The sequence below is a fragment of the Vigna unguiculata genome, chromosome 3 (assembly GCF_037176805.1).
Source record: "Vigna unguiculata cultivar grain cowpea cultivar isolate G323 ecotype 2 chromosome 3, ASM3717680v1, whole genome shotgun sequence".
NCBI classification, from domain to species: Eukaryota; Viridiplantae; Streptophyta; class Magnoliopsida; order Fabales; family Fabaceae; genus Vigna; species Vigna unguiculata.
The window spans coordinates 52,341,734-52,350,418 of record NC_140794.1 but is presented as its reverse complement, the minus strand read 5'-3'; the positions used below and the strand labels follow the sequence as shown (position 1 = coordinate 52,350,418).

The window sequence follows — 8,685 nt, the reverse complement described above, 5'->3', positions numbered from 1 at the left end:
GAGTTTCAAAGAGAAATGTTTAACTCTTACAAAAGAAATTCTTTTATAGTCAGTCAAGGAAGATGGTACGGGTGTTAAAAATGAATTTTATATAAAACTAGTTAAATAACTTCTAATAATATTTAAAAGATAAAAAAGTTATATATATATATATTTGTGTAAATGTTAAAAAAAGAAAAAAGATTAAAAATAATTATTATTCATATAAAATCAAATAGAATATTAAAATATACAAAATATTTAACAAACAATTATGACCAAACATAACACAGCGAAAGTTATATTTCAAAACGGAGAAAATTAGCGGTAATGGAAAACTGTCCATATAAGCGTTTAAATTAGAGAAGTAATATTTAAAGTAAATAAAAAAGTTTAGAGATTTATAGAAAAATAACACACTAAACGTTAATATTGTAAAAATTCCATAAAGTTGGAAAAAGATAAAATTTAACAAGTGATCAAATTGTAATGTTTATCAAAATTTTAAATGGTCATTAAATAATGTAATTTTATATAAAAAAAAAACATAAAATTTGATAATAAGAAGAACTACGATATTTTTTTAGTAAAGTAAAATTAAATACCAAAAAAATTATATTTATATAAAAATATTTAAAAAAGGAAAAAATATATTATTACTTCACAACAAGGAAGATAAAATGTTGAGAATGATCGGTCAACTAAGAGTTGTAGTTGATTTGGGTTATCTTATGACCCAACCAAATTCAACACAATCTAAATTCAAGTGAGTTTTATTTATAATTCGGTCAAATTCTACTTTAACTTAAATTAACTCAGTTTTTATGCAAGTTGGACTCTTATGCTTATGTATAGATAAATTGTATTACTTTTTTTATGTTTTGGATTAGTTTGCACAAATTTGATGACTTGAGTTCTTGATTTACTTGAAATTTTGAATTTTTTGTTATTCTTTTAATTAGGTTTATATTTTCAAATAAGTTAATGTTACACATCATTATAAATTTTGACATTTTAATTATACTTACACTTTAAACTTTATTAATCATTTGTTAATATATGAAAATTTATTAAAATAAAAATAAATGTAAAGTATGTGGTAATATACCAAACTTATGATAAAAAATTTCATTCCACGAAATATAAATAAATTATATTTATTATAAAAGAAATTTAAATAAATATACGAAGATAAAATATTAAACCGCTTATAGTATTTTATATAAATAAAAGTCAAATTATTTAATTTGTCAAGCAGAATAATTCTCCTTGACATTTTTCTTTAAAACTCTAATAAATCATTAATTTATCTAGAAAATCGTAAAAAATTAGAATAGAATACTTTTTGATCGACATCACTTTTTCCAAACTTGTTTCAAATCATAAATAGTTTTCATAAACTCAAAAAAAAAAAGTCTAAATCCCTAAAAGAGCTAAAAAATCTATTGACATATTCACTCCCAAACTTCCTCTAAAACCGAATAATAAAGTTCAACACTCACCTTTTCTTTCTAGCTATTATTTTTTTGTGCTCTTGCATTTTATATTACATTACACTTGTGCCAATGGTTCTAAGGGGTAAAACAATTAATGCAAACATTTGATGATATCAAAGCCAAGTGTGTTCGGAATGGACTTTAACAAGAAAACAGGTACAAGGTAATCAGTTATGCAGTTGTAAATATACTATCTACACATCTAGCTGTAAATTGTCATGAAAAATCAACCAGTAACATTAAAAATTGTTTAAGGATTCATCGACTTTTGAAATGCATCTTTTCCAACTTGCTCAAAATTATATATATATATATATATATATATATATATATATATATATATATATATATATATATATATATATGTATAATAAACGTAAAACAAATATATAGAGAAGAGATTAGTTTATTTTATCAATGTTAGAAACGATTATTAAAAAGTACTAAAAAGAAAAGTTGATTACATGTTTTATTCCATTCCTTTTATATAACTGCAAATTTTGTTACTGAATATCAACGTTTGTTTTTTCACATTTTATCCTATTTTAAAACTCTCACTAAAGTAAGGGAAAATAGAACAATTAACTAAAAATGAAACAAAACATAACTATTCCTTGAATCAAATGGTATATTTTCCTATAAAGGATTCAATTAATCCTATCACTAATCCAAAACACTGTTAAGTTAAATGTATCACCAATTTGAGGTTTAGGGTTTGTTCGTGTCTTGACCATGGTGACTCAACCGAGCGATGCGGAACTCATAGGCAGCTTGCAAGCCAAGGCCAAGCCATTTCCATGCTTTTCTTTCTCAGTATGTAGAATTGTTTGTTCGTTTCTGCTATTCGGCCAGCGTTTGCCAACCATATATTGCTTTCTTGCAGTGGAATTGAGGAAAACTCAGTTCAGAATAGTCACTTCCTTTCCGTGCAACCAACGTCTTTTGGATTTGAATACGTCAAACACAGACTCCAACAAAAGCACTCAGACTCAGATAGGGTTTAGGTTCCTCAACAAATGCTTCATCTGTTATGTCTTGACTGTTTTATTAACTTTTATGTTTTGATCGATGCATCGGATTGGAGTAAAGAATTTTTAAAACAACTAAGTTGATTAAATTTTATCTGAAAATTTTAAATACACAATTAAATTTGAAATTTTGTTTTGGAGAGAAAAATTCGTAGAGGAATTAATTTTTGTTCAACGTAAAAATAACGAGACTTATTTTACTTGAAAAAACTTTAAAATCAGAAAACACACTAATCTAGCTTGAAAAGAAGAAAAATGAAAATAAAATTAAGCTTTGAATTATATAATTTATAATCAATACCTGAAATTCATTTACATCATTCTCTTTACTATTTTTTTTTTCATAAATCAACATTTATCTGAAAAGAACAAGAAATACTCGGTCAAGGTTCATGCATATATCACTCAAAATCTTTACTTCATATAATTTATATTACATATGTACACCAGTAAAAAAATAGAAAGAGTTCATTTTCTAATAAGCTAAAAAGAAATAACTATATATCGACCTTGATGATTAGCCGAAAACTAATTAAAACTAAGATCTAATTTCTTTTATCACATTCCATATAACCTGTGACATCAAAGGGATTATTCTTAAAGATTTTTCATAAAAGAGACTAACAGATATATAAAATTCTACTTGTTCAAAGCACATGGTTAAACCTGTGCAAGTTTAAGCAGATCATTATAATCCAATGACTTATCCATAATGTTGAAGTTGCAGAAACCAGATTAATCGAGCACATTTAGAACAAGCAGAAACCTATCATGACATGCTCAAATTCCATGGACTAATTAAAGAAGTCGTTGTCATAGAACTCATCATCAAAAGGGTAAGCACACAGGAGAAATTCAAATGGTTACTTATCCTTAGTGCATAGACTCCACAGACTTACATATATTAGTTGCAGATGAGAGATTGCAGCTTATAATTAACAAAAAATATTATAGTACATTACAACATCTAGTGCGCTCGTGTGATTCTAGCTATATTTATACACGGATTTGTGTGGTGGACGTATCTAGAAGCTAAGTGCTTTGCAGAATCAAATGCATTACGCCATTACAATTTGTTTTCATCAAGATCAAAGCCTAGTACAGCTTCACTACCGTGAAAGAGCTAGGTCAGCATATCATCAGAAACGCAAGTAACTTTGCGAAAAAAAAAAGGAGCTTATTAAGTGGAGAATAATTAAAAGCCAGAAGTGGCATTAAGTTTATGCAATATTTAAATATAGTCCGCGCCGGAAACCTAAGCAGCCTATAATCGAACCTACACTAATTTATCATTTGCTCCATAAACGACTAACTATGTATAATTATGTCACAACTCTAATTAGCCCCACAAGCTAATTAAAAATTATGCAACGACTTGGAAGATCAAAAGCAATTCCGGCCTAAAAAATTCAAGGGGTCTACCTTTTAATGATCAAAATCAGTAAAACATAATTTGCTTGTTAACAAGCCAGTGTAACAGATTTCATACACTGAAGCTTATATATTTAATTACAGCTGTGCAAAATAGATGAACCAAAATAAAGGGTGCAAGTTTTTCACTACGTGGAGACCAATTGTTACTATACCAGTAGTATCCTGTATCTCCCATGCATCACTTCCTTTCTCCAGATCCGAATTAAAAGACAACATATATATCATATACTATATACACATATATGTTTGGTTTCGAGTGTGCGTAGGTCACCATTAAATGACGGAAGTTAATTTCAGGTTGTAGTGTAAATTGCCCCATAAGATAAGGCAGTGATGCATGACTCTTATTTCCTTTTCCAAGATCATACATTTTACCTAAAGAGTAGTACTGGCTGGTAGCTAGCAGAAGTCAAAACTGGACTTCTAAAATTCGTCAGTGGATCTAATTAAAGCTTTTTCAGTGTTACAATTATTCAGGCACTATGATGATCAGAATACGTACTGAAGTTGGTTAATGCTGGAGAAAGTAACCACCAATTTAACTTCCATATATATGTAGCCAGTAAACAAATATAGAGAAGCATACACGCATGACCTAAAACATATATACAAATTCATTATTACTATCCATGGGACATATAAATAATACCATGGCAAACATTTAACTTGTTATAACTTTCACACATCAACTTTATTTTTGTGAATATATATACATATACATATGCACGAAGGGTTTATAAAATTAACACCGTACATGTCAGCCTTATATTTATCACTGAATCCCTAGTTTAGTTATATGCATACATTTATACACAAACACTAACTATAAATTTAATCCTAAGCTTGTGAGAGAAGCAAGGAGGTATGAATAAATATATTTAAAAATAGGACGCCATAAAAAGGCACAGAAATAAAGGAGACCGGGAAGGGGTAGATGGTTATGGGGTTGTGACTCACAAGTTATTGCTTTGTTTCATGTCGGAACGACAACCAGCTCCTTGAAACATGTAGCTAGGTAGTGCAAGTCATGTTAATAATTAAAAGGCAAATCCTCAAACAGAAAAGAAGAAGAAGAAGCAGAGACATGTAATTAAACAGAAGCTAGTAATTAATTAAATTATACAGCAGTGTTCCATATTATAATAACGGAGGAGGAAATAAAGAGATGAATGAGACTGAAACCATATCGAAGTAACCATTAATTAACATCGGCAGCAGAAGAGAAGAGAAGAGGAAGAAGAGAAAATTAATCATAGTATTTATGTAGTCCATGAATGTGCTGACCTTGTAATAACATACAGTAATCCCTTGAAGAAATCATTGATGGGTGAAGATGGATCTGGAGAGAAAGAAGAAACTCAAAAAGGTGGTGGACGTGAAGCAGCGTTTCCCCCCCAACCCTCTCCGGGTAACTGAACGTTCTGCATATTCAGAGGTAAATTGAAGAAGGGAAGTCCCGAAGAAGGGTCAGGGAAAGAGTTGTTATTGCTATTGTTGCCGTTGTTATTTCCAACGCCATGAGACGACGTCGTAGCAGGTGCCTGAATCTGAAGCTGTTCTTCTTCTTCTAACGGTAGCCTCTCGTAGGCTACGTTCGTGAACGACGCCGCGATGACGATCACCGGCCCCGCTGCAGTCAGCTCCCCAACCACGTTTCCACCGACCACCTGGCCCTGCCCTCCGGCCACGTAGATAGTGAGGCTGGTAGCCCCGGGCGGAGCCGGCGGCGGGAGGAAGGAGCCGGAGAGGGAAAGAATCTCGAAGCGGCCATGGAGCGTGACGACGGCTCCAGCAGCGGCGGGCTGGCGGAGGCTGACATTGGTGACGGTGCCGCTACCGCTGAGGATGCAGATCCCGCGCTGGCGGCGGCGCGCGTAGGTGGTGACGCAGTCGAAGATGTCGGAGCCGCTTCCGACCTCGAGGATGTGCGCTCGGAGCGTGTTGGCGCTCTCCCGCGTGATTATCACCGGCGGTTTCGGCTTGTTCTTGGATCCCGGCGGCCTTCCACGTGGACGCCGACCGACCACGTCACCGGAACCAGTGGAAGCTAGCTCCAATCCTTGGCTTCGGTCATCGTCATCGAACGGCAACCCTCCGCGGTTCTGCGGCGGCGTCTCTTGGTCCTCTGAATCGTGATGGAGTTGCTGCAAGTGCAAGTCTGGTCTGTGAAGGTTTGGAACAAAGCGTGAAGCACTTCCTAAATCCAAACCAGCCATAGACATATCCAAGAGAGAGAACGATATATAAATATAAATATACACACAACTGATAAAAAAAGGGTTATATTATAAGATAGAAAAAAAAAACAGAAAACAAGGAAAACACAAATGATTATATTATGGAGAAGGAAATATAGTTAACAAATAGTAGAGATTTTTATTTATTTTTTGTTGGGCTAAGAACAGTGTTGTTTTGTTTATGGTTACTTTAAGGTAAGTGGTGTGAGTGTGTGGAAATAGAAGGAAGGAAAAGAGAGAAGAAGAAGAAAAGGAGATGGATGGGGTGGGTTTTGAAAAGACGATAGAGTGCAGAGTGAGGAAAGGGAAGAAGAAAGAAGAAGAAGTAGAGAAGAGAAGAGAAGAGAAGAGAGAAAGAAAGAATGGGTGAGAGAATTGAAATGAGGTTGAAGGAGAGGCAAAGACTCACAATGCAGTCATTTGCTTGGGCAAACAAAAGTTTAAAATAATAATAGGCATATGTACTATAAAATATATCAATTAGTTGAGGCAAATCTTTTTAACACACTTGCTCCAATGTGTTTGTCACTCCCGTTAGAAGAGCGTGGACGCAACGCGATCTTAACTTCATTACACTTGATTAAGTCAACATTTCTACCATCAATTATTGGTTAGGTTTTCTATGGGCGTTACATGAATATGGCCATTTATATTTTTTCGTTTAATACTGTTTAGCTTCTTTACAAGATTTTCCTTTTACAAATTTGATTGATTGAATTCTATATAATAGAGTAAGGTAAAGAAAATAGGCCAATTAATTTAAGTTGTGTTTTAATATTATAAACTCGATCAATGGTCACCAAAAAAAATAATTGTCAGCTAATTTAGCTTTTGAAATATTTTAACATAGTTGTTAACTTGATAAAATATAGCATTTGCATTTAACAACATATTATGAATGAATAAATCTGTCACTTTTGAAAATCAAGTCATCTTACCCTCTCTTTTTTTTTTCTTTTTAAAACACATGGGTTCACTACTATTTTTTGTATGTATTTTAAAAATACGCATTATTAGTAATTTAATATTTTATATCATTCTTTGCTAAATACATTTCTTGTGAGAATTTTTTTTTTTCATTAATTTTTGTCTTCTTGTTCGATCTCAATTCATATATAGTTTTAAATTTTCTCTAATTTATTCTCTAAGTTATTGATTTGATTTTTTATACATACTCATTATAATTTTTCATTTTTTCTACTAAATATTGATAAGATTTACTTCATGTCAGGGTCTCGTCTGTAATTTCCACATGATTGCAGTTGTTTTTTTTTTTCTACTGAGTTAAGCAATGATGACAGAGCGTTAATGTACTATCGTTGGGATAAAATTAACAAATAAAATATATAATAAAAAAAGTATTTATTAATGAGGAAAGTAAAAAGTTCCGCTTATTTTAAATAGGACTTATCCATGTACCAAAATAAAAAATAAATTTAGATAACAAAAGCTTAGCTAGTGAGTTTTATAATAATAACCCATCAAACAACTTAACATCACTCAGGTAAAGAACCATATACACAGATTGTGGTATTATATATTTTATTTATTGGGGTTTAAAATAAAATGATTTTATTATGTACATGTTCTTAAAAGTTATTAAATTGAAGGACCACCATTTGATACAAATACTTGACAGAAGTAAGACTTAGTTGGATTTCGTAAACAACAAAAGTTATTTTAATTAAAAAAATGTCCATGTAGAATATCATTAAAAAAAAAAAGCAAAGAACAAAATCAAGGTAAAAGAAATTAACTATTCCATTAAAAATGTAAATGAAGGAAAAAAATGAGAAAAGTTTAAATTGTTTGTTTTGTTGTCGGACGAAAAGAGTTTAATAAAAAACTATTATCCTATGATTCTTGCCATTATTATGATAATATCTAATTGTAGTCTACAATTTTTTATTTCATAGCTGTCGATTGCAATAGAGTAAAACTGGATGAGTAAACAATAAATTCATCAAATTAAAATAGGTTTTTATGTAGTCCCTATATTTTATAACTCGCTTACTTTTTGAGTCAAACACTTAGCTCAATATAGAATAATACTCACACTTCTTCTTACCTTGAGAGTTTAGAAAGGGAATTTTAAATAAATTAAATCTGTATTAATTTTATATTTATTTTTTAACTTCTTTATTTGGATAATAGATTTTTTTTTTAAATTAAAGAACATAACTATTGATGATTCTTTTAGTTGATTTTGGTTAATATTATTTTTTCTCAAAACGTGTCAAAAATGTTTAACTAATATTCAGAAAAAAAAAATTAACGCTGAAGATTTTTTTTTTTTCATGTATCACAGTTATTTAGACTGAAACCAATCAAGATTATTTTTGCAATGTTGATAGTTGGTGGGATATTTTTTTATTTCTTTCAGCGGTCGAAAATTTTTATAATCAACATTGATGAAAATAATTATAACTAATGTTGGCTAAAAGTTTATAGTTGACATTAGAAATAAAATATTAGCAAATTATTGATAAAGAATATATTTTTATCAATATA

At 30.8% G+C, this 8,685-nt stretch overlaps 1 pseudogene; it reads right to left on the bottom strand.

Moving 5' to 3' along the window:
- Window positions 1-5,027: 5,027 nt before the first annotated feature.
- Window positions 5,028-6,618, bottom strand: LOC114175740 (AT-hook motif nuclear-localized protein 23 pseudogene; annotated as a pseudogene).
- Window positions 6,619-8,685: the final 2,067 nt, after the last annotated feature.